Below are 13,718 nucleotides of genomic sequence, written 5' to 3' on the forward strand. Positions count from 1 at the left end.
CACACAAACTCTTCAGCTTTATAATATAAGTAAAGATAAATACATAAAAAACACTTTATTACACATTGCACATACACAAAATGCCTTATTGCTTTGGAGCACCATTCATCCATTCATATCAACCTTGTATAATAACAAGTCCTTGTTTTTTTATATATTCTAAGGCAAAAGCAATATGTTTCATATTGATTTGAATTTGACTGATTTCTGTGCTATAATTTTTACTTTAGAAACAATTCCCACTAACAAAATTACAAACTGAATTTGATAAACCTGTGTCACCTAAGGTGAAAGATGCGGTTTCGAATCCCGCCTCATGGGAGGTTTTTTTACCTAAGTTTGTCAGGTCAACCTGCTGTTCCACATATTATGTACGTCTTGTATAAATTGTATACCTTCAAGATGTTGTAAGTTGTAAGGATTCATGCTACTAAGTCCTCACAATGTACTGGCAGACCCCACAGAGCAATTAATCAGCTAGTTTCTATAAAAAACCCGCCCGTATAAAATAAAATGTTGTGTGGTTTTATGAAACCACGGTAAAAGTGAAACTTTTTTTCACACATTTAACTAAAAATTATCGTATTTGTACGATAATTATCGTACGTATCGTGCGTCACGCGACATGCGCTACACAGACCAAAAAGTTTGAGACGATGTAATAAAAGTTTCACTTTAAAAAAAAATAAAATTACTTACCAATATACCAGAACAGAATTGAATTTTTTCTACAATATCATTTGATTCACTGTCGAATATATTACACGTCATGTTTTGTGTTTCATTTAGACAAATTCTACATGCTTTCTCTAAATTAATATCTGTGTAGATGCCTTCAAGCAGTGCCATAGTTTTTTTTTTATTTTTTATTCAGTGAGCGGTAGTTTTAAAGTCGGTTAGATTCTTATTAGATTGATTTAATTATTATGATCCTCTTCTTATGTATTCTCATTGAATAGAATTGTGATTCATATAAATAAATACTTAGAACTAAAATAAATCGTAGTGGAATAGTTCAAACTTTGTTTTTGAAAGTACACCTACACACGTCACGTCGATCAAAATATTTTTGAAACAAAATCACAGAACAAAATTGAGTAGGTACCTTGACACAAAATGTCTTTTTTTTATAATTTATTCATAACCATGGATACAAGTCCTTCAGTCGCAATCTTAAAGTAATACACAAAATGTCAAATTTTAGGTGTTGTAAGCGCTTGGAGTTTAGTTTTCCCTTTGCAAAAAATCTTAGCACTTGGGAGTGTCAATTTGAACTGAATTTTGCACTTATTTTCTTTAAAATTAAATCATGTAACTATATTATATAAAGTAAATGAAATTAACGCAATCTTTCAGAAACAAAATGTGTATGATATCAAATGATCATGACGGTCTCGTCAAAATGACTAAATGCAACGTCGATATTTATTTTCCCTTTATTCAGATAAAATCTTTCAAATTATTTATAAATTATTTATAAAGATAAAACATTTGATAAATTTTTTTATTGGCATGTGGATCAAGGCAAAATTAATAAATTATCTGAAATTTAATTTATAGGTATAAATAAAAAACAATTAATAAATAAATATTTTCTATCTAGAACAAAACAAAATTTAGAAATAAATTAAGCCAATTATGTTTCTCAATTTAACATGAAATGCATTACATATTACGACTGTTCGCTACAGTTCGCTACAAGCTCTCAATGTGTCTCTAAATCATTAGATAATGACTTCTGTGATTAGGAGTTAATTCAAAGAAGTCTTTAGCAATTTAATGAACACTCTTTCAATTTTCTATCTTATTGACTGCCATCATAACCTGTGATCATAACAAAGGTCAACGGTGAACGCAAACGGCGCGCGGCCCACCGCCCCATGTGTTCCCGTGGCTTTAAAATTAGATAATTTGATTGTTAATTTAGTCATACAATAGCTTGATCCTTGACCTTTTAAACGAGTTGCAAAATTTGCTTGAATGACATACTAAAAAGCTATGATTTAAATTTTATATACACATTATTTAGAAATAACTTATGTTTTATCTTTATAGAATAATTCATCTTATATAACAAATAAAATATTTTAGATTTCAATAAATTTTGGTGTGTTTGGTACCTACTTTGTTTGTTCGAGTTTGTAAAAAAAGCCACCCTGAGGCTACCAACCGGCCACAACGTCTTGTACCCACAACAAAATCGATAAAAGCACAGATTGAGTATTTCGCGGATGATTGTGTGTATGCAGCCTAAACATTGAAAACGACAAACGTCATATGTGTAGCGGCCAACCGGGAAAGTTGGCTTTCGCTAATATCACAGGCTAATATAAATTGGTGATAAATTAATTAAAACTACCACGAAACAGTTAAATTAAGTGTTTTCTGTGCCTCTTGGACGAACCGGCGATTTGTGAGGTAAGAAAAAATAAACATTTATAGGTTATATTGTTGAAGCGGCTCGATTTATGATAAAATGTTATCTTCCTTGATTATACTTAAGGGGGGTTAGGCGGTCAGCGAAAATTCAGCTATTCGGGTCTGAGGTAAGCGGTGAGGGGGTCCGCGTTCATTGAGATAATATTAATATGGAGTCGATACCGCCTACATCACTTATGTTCCACTCAACATACGTCATGTGGCGTAACTGCACTCAGTCGCTTGCTCGCTCTTTGGCGCGAACGTCACGCTCATTTTTTATTTGTTTTAAAGTGAAACGCATCAAATATGCCTACGTGTGTGTTACGATATTGCACAAATAATACAAAGAATACGGAAAAGTGCAAAGGAATAACTTTTCATCAGTAAGTAACTAGATAATAATTTTTAAAACTTAGTTAGAGCAAAATTTTTGGCGGGCGACATTTTGTCATAGATTAAAAATTTAAGATATGACATTGGGCATGAAATAAGTGTTGTTAGTAATATTTGCTGGCGTATATTTTTATAGTATAAAATAATAATTTTACATATTTAGAAAAGCATAGACTGGTTGTTAATTGAAAAAAGGTGAAATCATGAAATATGAAAATCAATTACTCAATCACCAATTTTTTTTTGTTAATTGATTTTAATCAAGTTTTTAATTGATATTGTATAAGCTACTGACTTGAACGTATAATTGAATTATTATTTATTTATCTGCACTAATATTATAAATAGGAAAACTTTGTTTGTTTGTTTGCTTGTAATTGGCTCATAAACTACTGGACCGATTTTGATGAAAGGAGAATGCCCATTTTTGGTACTGGTTTTTCTCATGCATCAAGACAACAATACTATTAAAAAAAATCTCGGCAATTTAGAGGCCTTCTTACCATCGGAAAATATATTTTGAACAGGGAATGTTTTGTAAAATCTAATAAGACATGTAATTGTTTAGATCCGTTATTATAACATTTAGTGTCCATTACCGGTTACCACGGTAACCAAGCGGTAACTTATTACATTTACTATGGTAAATAGCTAAATGTATTAATATCGATTATTGTTTTCATTGAATTACAAAAAAAATCAATTAACATAAAATCACTCTATAGGGTATTGTTTATACACTATAGGTTGTTTTAACAAAGATAGTGAAGTAAAATAATATAAATATGTATATATATAAAAAAAAAATATTATTATGACATAGCTTGGTAGGTAACCAGTTATTTCTTATTTGTTTCTTTCTTCGAATATGTAGTGAAAAAATGATTCAAACAACAACAACAACAACATGTAAACCGAATAAAAACTCAATTGGCATTTTTTAAGTATATATTTAGGTTTTCTTGAAATCCGTCCCGGAAGATTTCTGGTGCCTACCTACACTAGCCGATGAACAGATAGACTTTGTCTGAAAGCATAAGCTCTACGCATAGATTAAATATGTAAATCGAAAAATAACCTTTGGACGATAAAATGTTACCTAAATCACACATAAACCTAACTAAATAGGGGTTATTTAAGTTTTGAGGTTATTTCCCATTTTTCTCAATATCTTGAAAACCCCTGTTTTTATCACACAAAAATCAATTGGTAAAAATCTTTGGAATATCGAAGAACCCTCCAAAACCACTCTGGCATTGACGCAACACTGTACTGTGGTCCATACTTTCATGGGCATTCTCCTTTGGCACAGACAATCTTAAGACCCTGAGAAAGAACATAGGCTACTTTTTATTGCGAAATATTGTGCCACGGGCGAAGCCGGGGCGGACCGCTAGTTCAGAGATAAGTAATTAATATTTTTTCTATTCAAGGTTTCCATGTCTGGGCCGTGAAGAAAGGGAAAAATTATTTTTTTTTTTTCTAAAAAAGGCTCAATTTGTAAGGAATAAAACTTCCCATAGCCCTGACTGAACCTAAAACACGAAAAAATTAAATTATTCCATATGACGTCACTATTTACATCATCCTATATTATATGCCAGATATTGTTAGCCCCGCGTAGTAAAGTCAGTTTATACCTAAAATAAATATTAAGTAAGTACAAAGAAAATTTCAAGTCAACGTGCATGTAAGGAGTGGCACCCAATAAAATAGACAGAATGAAACAAAGTGTCGCCTCTATAGCGGTGAGTCAGTGACATCGCATAATCTATGACTGTCTAGCCGTCATTCGCGCGCGCCGCGCCGCCGCGCTTGGCGCACAGATTTTGTTCGTGGTGTCTGCTCCATATTAATATTATCTCAATGTCCGCGTTTAGTATGGAATCAACGTGCTCGAAGCTAAAAATCGTAAGCGCCATTCACATTTTTATCAAAAATGAATGAAAATATTTAGTATTTTCAAAATCTAAAACAGTCACGAAATCGACAAGGTAAATACCTATGTATTTGTGATTTTATACGAATTATTATCGTAAAATACGGTTGTAATGAGCATTTATATGATATTTTAGAGGTAACTTCAGGATTTTTTTTTATCGAGCAAAATTTTTCCAATCGTGTTTTGGAAACAGTCATCCCATCACACATACGTTCTGTAATACATATTAGAAATTCCAGTGCGAAAAAACTTCAATATTTTCAATTATAGCTCATAGAAAACAGTCCATTTTGCCGTGTTCACCTACTAAGGGCCCTTAAGCTATTGTAAATAATTGATTCACAAAGGCAATACCGAGATTGCGGAATCGTAATCTATTATGTTTTTAATTTTTTTTAATAACGTTCCAAAATGTATGACGAAATTTTCTATGCCAATAAGAAATTCTTTACGTATTTTTTACGTCAAAAGATGACAAAATTCTGGTTTATTATTGAAAACTAGCTTTCCGCCCGCGGCTTCGCCCGCGTTTTCAAAGAAAAACCCGCATAGTTCCCGTTCCCGTGGGATTTCAGGGATAAAACCTAGCCTATGTTACTCGTGGATAATGTAGCTTTCGAATGGTGAAAGAATTTTTCAAATCTGCCAAGTAGTTTCGGAGCCTATTCAATTCATACAAACAAACAAACAAAAAATCAAACCTTTCCTCTTTATAATATTTGTATAGATAAATGAAATAAACAATAATACTAAAACAACAGTAAGTTGTGTAAAGAATTAAGTGCTAAAAAAATTAAAATTAAAGTAAGGACAATCCGGGTAATTGTTAACAAGGGTGATTTAAAATTTAAAAATAAAATCTATATTAATATTGTAAAGCTGAAGAGTTTGTTTGTTCTTCGTTCGCTAATCTCAGGAACTACAGCAGTGATTTGAAAAATTGTTCCAGTGTTATATATCCCATTTATCGAGGAAGGCTATAGGCTATATATATCATCACGTTAAAACCAATACGAACGAAGCACCGCGGGTAAAACCGCGGGGCACAACTAATTCCAGATAACTCTTCTTTTACAACTGTAAATAATATTTCATTTTATAGATCCAAATCAAACATTTTGAAATTAATCGGACCAATTATTGAAAAATTTCTTGTTAGTTGTTAATATCATCCCTGTTTATTACTACCCACCCTGACGATATACCTTTTTTCAATAGTGCAAATGTACATAAAATAATTGATTTTTTATGTAATTAGGAAGTTTAATGTTATTATCACAAATAAAGATTATTTAAATCTCATTTCGAATAAATACAAGTAAATGTGTGTTTCGGTATAAATATATATATATATATATTTTTTTTTAACAAAAATAACATTAAATATTAGGCATTTAATTATATGGAGATTACCCACATGAAAAAAATATTAAATTATGTTGCCTGCAGCTCAGCTTGCAAGGAAAAGATAAATTTTCATGCTACATTCTTTCGTCCCCCATTTTATATTCTTGGAGGTTGAATTGATTAAAATCCTTCCTAAGGGGATGCCTACGTCCTATCATCTACCTGTATGTCAAATTTCAGCCCAATCCGTTCAGTGGTTTGGGCTGTGCATTGATAGATCACTAGTCAGTCACCTTTGAGTTTTATATGTTTAGATTCATTTTGGATGAGGGATTTCTAACACAACCAATAGTTATTACAAGGAAGGAAGGAAGATACAACTAAGTGTTCAATGTGGTTGACGTCTATAATGTTGTTTGTTTAAAGTTATGTACAAAGCAATCATAAATATTGTTTACAAAAGCCATTCAAATTCGGATTTTTTCAAAACACTCTACTCTCAGAATAGATTCTGTTTGCAGGATGATTTCGTGCCTTTGGTCTTTACCATAAACCACTTTTGGTTTATGTATGAAAATACATATACATATTTCAGGACAATTTTTCACACACCGCACGATCTGATCCCATACTAAGCTTCCGCTTGTGTTATGGAAACCAGATGGCTGATAAACATACATTTAAATAATTTTTAACTTATATAGATAGTTAACACCCAGACACAGAGCAAACATCTATGTTCATCACACAAATATTTGCCCGGGGTGGGAATCGAACCCACAACCTCTGGCTTGGAAGGCAGGGCCACCAGCCCACCAACCAAGCCAATCGGTCAGTCAAATGTTTTTGTATGAAAGAGACTAAAACATGAATTACAACTAGAGAACGGCTGAACCGATTACGTTAATTCTTTTTTTATAATATTCCTTGAAGTACGAGGCTGGTTCTTATGTAGAGAGAACGTAAATATACCACTGGCGAAGTCGGGGCTGAAAAAGTCTTTAATTTATAAATAAGATGAATTTCTCAACATAAATAGTATATTAACATAACATAACATCTCTGTAAATCTACATTCTGCAAATAAAGAAATTTGAATTTGAATTACACATACATACAATGAAAAACATCTTTTCACAATTATGATGCAATAGAGAGTAAACTTTTGTTTTTTTTTCTCAGTCTTATTATTTGAATCAAGTTCGTTATCGCGCGGAACGTTGGCAGGGGGCTAGGCGAGCGTCACATGACATTCTCACGACACTTGCTATAGTGCGAAAAGAGTGTGCAAAAGTATATTAGCATTCCTACACTTATTTCATTTATCATTTAACAATTAAATATTGTTAACTAGGTGTGCCCTGCGGTTTTACCCGCATTACGCCGCTCCTGTTGGTTTTAGCGTGATGATATATGTATAGCCTTCCTCGATGAATAATTTTTCAAATCGGACCAGTGTTTCCTAAGATCAGCGCGTTCAAACAAACAAACAAACTCTTCAGCTTTATAAAATTTCTATACCATTACAATACAATTTCTATACCACGGAAAGCTATAGGCTATATATCATCACGCACGCTAAGACCAACAGGAGCGGAGCAATGCGGGTTACACCGCGGGGCTCAGCTAGTTAGCAATACTGTTTGAAAGTATACCTTCTTCAATAGTTTTGGGAGGTTATTCTTGCGCAATTTATTAGCAATTTTTTATGCTGGCTCTAATGTTGCAGAAATTGCTGCTACTATACGACACAATTAATAGGACAAATATAAATTTATCCTTATTAAAATAATAATAATATACAAAAACAATCGATTTCCTCAAATTAATTTTACAATAACACAACGTCACACGCAAGTAATTGATGATGCTTTTTCCTGTATAATATTATGTAAAACAATAGCAAATATTCATTCGTTAAAAATTTATTCCAAATCAAATAGTTTAGCGGTTTAAAAGTCGCGTTAATTCATTAGTAGTTCAATTAATAATTAATTAAATTAAATTAAAGATTAAGAAGCTACCTGGGGCCGTATTGTGACCTCTTATTTCCAGACAGATTACGCCGTGTAGTGTGTCAGCCACGCATAATTATCTTAATATATTTATAAATCTCGTGTCACAATGTTTGTCCTCAATGGACTCCTAAACCACTTAACCGATTATAATAAAATTCGCACACAATGTGCAGTTCGATCCAACTTGAGAGATAGGATAGTTTTTATGAAAAAAAAACGTAAACATGTAGGTACCACGGGCGAAGCCGGGGCGGCCCCAAGTGGTATAATATGAATTTAACCATGGCTGGTTATTGCGATCGTAATATGAATTTGCCAGTCAGTTGAATTCACGTTGTAATCTGTCTGGAAATAAGAGGTACAATACGGCCCCTGCTGGTGAAAACAACTTCGAGAATGATAACAACTTCGATGAATTTTTGCACGAACAAATAAATAAATCTGATCGTAATTTATATGTCTAAATAAAGAAGTCGTGTTAATAACAAAATAACTAATAACACAGGAACGGCTGAAAGGATAAATGACTTTTGTCTCCTCTTTTATTGGGATTTGACTCTTGGATGGGACTTTCGAAAAATTCGCTTTCGCAAAAAAGACGGGTCTTTTTCAATAAGGAATAGGACTTTAAATATTTCTCATTTATAAATTATTTGAATGCTATAAAAATAAATATTAAAATTTAAATATAACAACATAAAACAAGTCTACCCGGGGAAACCGGGACGGACTACTATAGATTTATAAGCCCCTTTTCAAAGGCTCATATTTGTATTGCTATCGTAATCGCCCGCGAGTATAATCAATCAATCAAGAATTTATATAGCTCATGTGTTTATTCCACAGGTTTATTCTGATGTAGTTTTTTTTTTTCATCATAGAGTAACGAACATACATCCATCCTTCCTCTTCCATCCTTTCGCCTTCATACTATTAGTGTAAAGGCAAAAGTTTGTGAAAGGTATTAATAGAATTACCCCATATAAAATCACTATGGGGTGACAAGAAACGCGGAAGCTGTGCTTACGCAACAACATCGGGTCAGTGCGAAACGTCAGCGTTGTATAAACAAGTGGGGTTAGGGTGCACACATCTCAGAGGACGCACTGTCATTGCTGTGACATTGGCCTTATCTCCGGCCATGAAGTTGGCACGCGTAGGTATGGAATGGGTCACTTTGATGGAAGGAAAATAGGTTAGGTGTTAGGAGTTTAGAGTATGCGTTTAGGCAGGTGGAAATTGGACGACTTATCCATCTGGCTATAAGGCCACGCAAACTAAGGTCAAGCACACTTAAGATGGGTCATCTTAGCGAGAGAAAAATTAGATCAGAAGCTTAGGGAAAAGTTAAGCACCACACTAAATTGCAAGACTCAGGGCGTATCTCTACTTATGAATTTAGATGAGAGTAGGTATAAGAGCGGCCGTACACGGGTCACGGACCGCTTCAAGCAGTTGAGACCGACGGCTACGGTACGGTTTATCAACTAGACATCGTTTGGAAGCACTTTTGATTCGTCAAATTACAGAAGGTTATTATTTGATTATAGACAGAAGACCCGGCAGAAATTAGATAATAATGCAAAAATTGTTTAAGCGTTCGGGAGAGAACCTGAAAAGAGTCTTCAATCAATCTACAAAAAAAAATGTGTGCGTGTACACTGTACACATGTAAGAAGTGAAACTTCTTAATGACCTTATTTTTCAAAAAAAAAATGTGTGCGTGTACTAGTGTACACACGTAAGAAGTGAAACTTCTTTATGATCTTATTAAAAAAAAAAAATGTGTGCGTGTACTAGTGTACACACGTAAGAAGTGAAACTTCTTTATGACCTTATTTTTCAAAAAATAATTTACTATATGCAACTTTACAGAAATACGTCGAATCACGCGTGGTAGGGATGAGAAAAAGATGGCGCGTAACGGAAAAAAGTCACGCGTAACGAAAAAATGTTTACACTAAATTTTTTTCCAACCCGGTAAAGAAGTTTCACTTCAATAACTACGTTAATAATATAAGAGGAGTAGATAAATATAAAAAACAAACAATATTTTTAATCATATAATATCAAGAATATATCGAGATGGAATTTCGAAGAAACCTCCTACAATGAAAAAAGATGAATGCAGTACGTCGTGAATTTGTATTCACGTTACATCAAAGGTCATTCTGAGCAACTTTGAAATTTAAGTTCAATATATATTTCATCAAATTCTTTAATATTGCAAGTGTACGACTTACAGTTTTGACCAAATGTTTTGTAAGGACTTACTTTTCACTTAGGGCTGTAAAAATAGCTTACATTATAAATGCGAAAGTTTGTGAGGATGTGTGTGTTTGTTACTCTTTCACGCAAAAACTACAGAACCGATTACAATGAAATTTAGCACACAATATATAGAGGGAAAACCCACGGGAACGGGAACTATGCGGGTTTTTCTTTGAAAACGCAGGCTTACATAAAAATAGGTGAAAACTACTTCCGAATTTGTATAAAAAAAATTAGAAGCCGTTCAGCAAGCAGTTAGCCAACCTAGGTTATAACTTGCAAACACTACTAATATTATAAAGCTGAAGAGTTTGTTTGAACGTGCTAATCACAGGTCCTATTTGAAAAATTCCTATTTGATAGCCCATTTATCGAGGATGGCTGTAGGCTATATATCATCACGCTAAGACCAATAGGAGCGGAGCACTGCGGGTAAAACCGCGGAGCACAGCTAGTATTATATAGATGTATTGCTTTTCTAGTCACCAATTTATAATACTACTAGCGGTCCGCCCCGTTTTCGCCCGTGGTACATTTTTACGTTTTCTCTCCATAAGAACCATCCTCGTACTTCAAGAAATGTAATAAAAAAAGAATTAACGAAATCGGTTCAGTTGTTCTCGAGTTATGCGCTTACCAACACATTTTGCTTTTTAGATTATTCATTTTTATATTATAGAAGACTAGCTTACCGCCCGCGGCTTCGCCCGCTTTCTCTAAAACGATTTGAGATTTAAACTATCCTATCTCTCGAGTTGGATCGAACTGCACATGGTGTGCGAATTTTATTATAATCGGTTAAGTGGTTTAGGAGTCCATTGAGGATTAAAAACAACCGACTTCAAAAACGGAAAATATGTAGTAATTAATAATATCAAATCTTTTTTATTTTTTACTTTTCCGTTTTTGAAGTCGGTTGTTTTTAACGCAGTTAATTTTATTTAATACTTTTTAGTGTAATTTTCAACACAAATCAAACGAGCCCAAACTCGATAAAGTTGAGTCAATATATTACTGAGTTCCTATGGCCACCTTCCGATTCCATCATCAAATCAGCTCTATGTCATGATAATGTTTCATCGCTATCCAATTTACACACTTATACAAAATTTCAGCTCAATCGGTTACCGGGAAGTGAATCAAAGTTACTTGCTACATTCCAATTAAGTCATCGAGTACAGACAAAAATGCTCATAAAATAAAAACTACTGGGCCTAGCCGAATAAAATTTTTATGGGACCAATTCGACACCATCCTGCATCGAACAAAAAAAGAATCACGTAAATCGGTTCAGAAACCTCGGAGTAATCGGTGTACATACATAAAAAAAAAAAAAAAAATATACCGGCCGAATTGATAACCTCCTCCTTTTTTTTGAAGTCGGTTAACAAACATTGTGATACGAGATTTATGTATATATTAAGATAGAAGATATACAATGACGTCAAGGGTCACTCGATACCTCTTATGTTGACCGGGTTAGAAATTATACGTAAAAGTCTTGAAGGGTTATCACTTATCATCTATTGACCGCTCGCCCCGACTTCGTTGGGAATCATCCGGATTCCCTACTAAAAATAAATTAAATTAATATGAAGCCTGTGGCCTACATTTTTCAGTATAAATCCATACTAATATTATAGATGCGAAAGTAACTCTGTCTGTCTGTCTGTTACTCAATCACGCCTAAACTACTGAACCAATTTGCATGAAATTTGGTATGGAGATATTTTGATACCCGAGAAAGGACATAGGCTACCTTTTATTGCGAAATATGTACCACGGGCGAAGCCGGGGCGGACCACTAGTAATTAATATAGTTGAAAAAAAGAGAAAAAAGAACAAACTCATAAAATTATTGTATTGTCACCGATTACCGATACTGGATAAGTGCACAAAATTCGAGCCTATAGGAGTCGGTTACATATAAATTATATAGGTGTAGCTAATATAAGCGTGTTAAAAAATAAAAAGTTGTAAACGTTCAGTTCCTGAATCCAAAAATTAAAAAAGGAGCGTGTGTGCCGAGCACACGTGTCAGAAGTGATACTTCTTTGGCATGATTCAAAGATACGAAAATCGTCGCCTTACTCCATGACGTGACGGTATTGCCATGACGTGGCCTTGAAGTTTGACTCTCGACGCGCCTAAAGAAGTTTCACTTGAAAAAATATCTATAATTGTCAAAGTATAAGGAACAGAAATCGATACAAATTAGAATATACGTCGATACTCGATACGCTACGTCACTCAAGGATTTTGTTTTGTACGAAATCGCGTGGATGCATTAGTATTCAATAGTAGGTCAGAGAGGGCAACGGGATCGCTTGGCGAGTGTACTAGTGATTTTTTTTTTTTTTTTTTTTTTTTTATCGTTAAAGCGGGCAAACGAGCAGGCGGGTCACCTGATGGAAAGTGATGCCCGCCGCCCATAAGCATTCGCGATGTTAGGGTCACCGCGAATGTGTTGCCGGCCTTTGAGATATGAATATGCCCTTTTCTTAAAGGTTTCCCCGTCAAATCCGTTTGGGAACACAGAAGAAGGTAAGTCGTTCCATAAGGTCGTTGTTCTCGGTAAAAAATGCCGAGAAAAGCGCACTGTGGTGGACCGCCATGCATCTAGGTGGTGAGGGTGGAATTTTAATTTGTGGCGAGAAGTACGGTTGTGGAACTCGGCAGCCGGAATAAGATCAAAAAGTTCCTCAGAACAAACCCCGTTATAGATCCGGTAGAACACGCAAAGTGACGCAACGTCTCTCCGTAGTGAGAGTGGATCTAGCGAATCGGTAAGCACAGGATCGTCAATGATTCGGACGGCTCGTCGCTGAACGCGGTCTAATGGTAGGAGCTGGTATTGGGGCGCTCCGGCCCAGAGGTGAGAGCAGTATTCCATATGGGGCCTGACTTGTGCCTTATATAGCTGTAGACGATGAGCAGGCGTGAAATACCGTCTCGCCCTGGCGAGCACCCCGAGTTTTTTCGAAGCTACTTTAGCTTTGTCCTCCAAGAAACCGCGAAACTGGACATCGGACGTAATTTCGACCCCAAGAATTCCGACGCTAGGTTTGACAGTTAGGGGAGTGTTCTGAAACCGAATGGAAACGGCAAACGGACTTTTCTTGGCGGTAAACGCGCATACCTGTGTCTTGGTCGGATTGAAAACAACTAAGTTTGATTGGCCCCATGTCGAGATTTTCTCGAGGGTGTTCTCAATATTAGACACAAGGTTGTTTCGATACAGGTTAGTTTGTTCCTGGGAGGTTTTTGCTTGGCCAGTGTAATAGGCATCAACAGTGCTGTCATCCGCATAACAATGAACGCTGCGT

General features: G+C 34.8%; 1 protein-coding gene across 1 annotated transcript in view; it reads left to right on the forward strand.

The window, feature by feature from the left end:
* The first annotated feature begins 2,273 nt into the window (after nucleotides 1–2,273).
* The window catches only part of LOC123702223 (ATP-citrate synthase), a 92,017-nt gene continuing 80,572 nt past the window's right edge, over nucleotides 2,274–13,718 (forward strand). The window contains exon 1 of the mRNA XM_045649909.1: nucleotides 2,274–2,418. The gene's annotated coding sequence lies outside the window, so the exon portion shown is untranslated. The remainder of the gene's footprint in view (nucleotides 2,419–13,718) is intronic.

This window comes from Colias croceus, chromosome 23 (assembly GCF_905220415.1).
Source record: "Colias croceus chromosome 23, ilColCroc2.1".
Classification (NCBI taxonomy): Eukaryota; Metazoa; Arthropoda; class Insecta; order Lepidoptera; family Pieridae; genus Colias; species Colias croceus.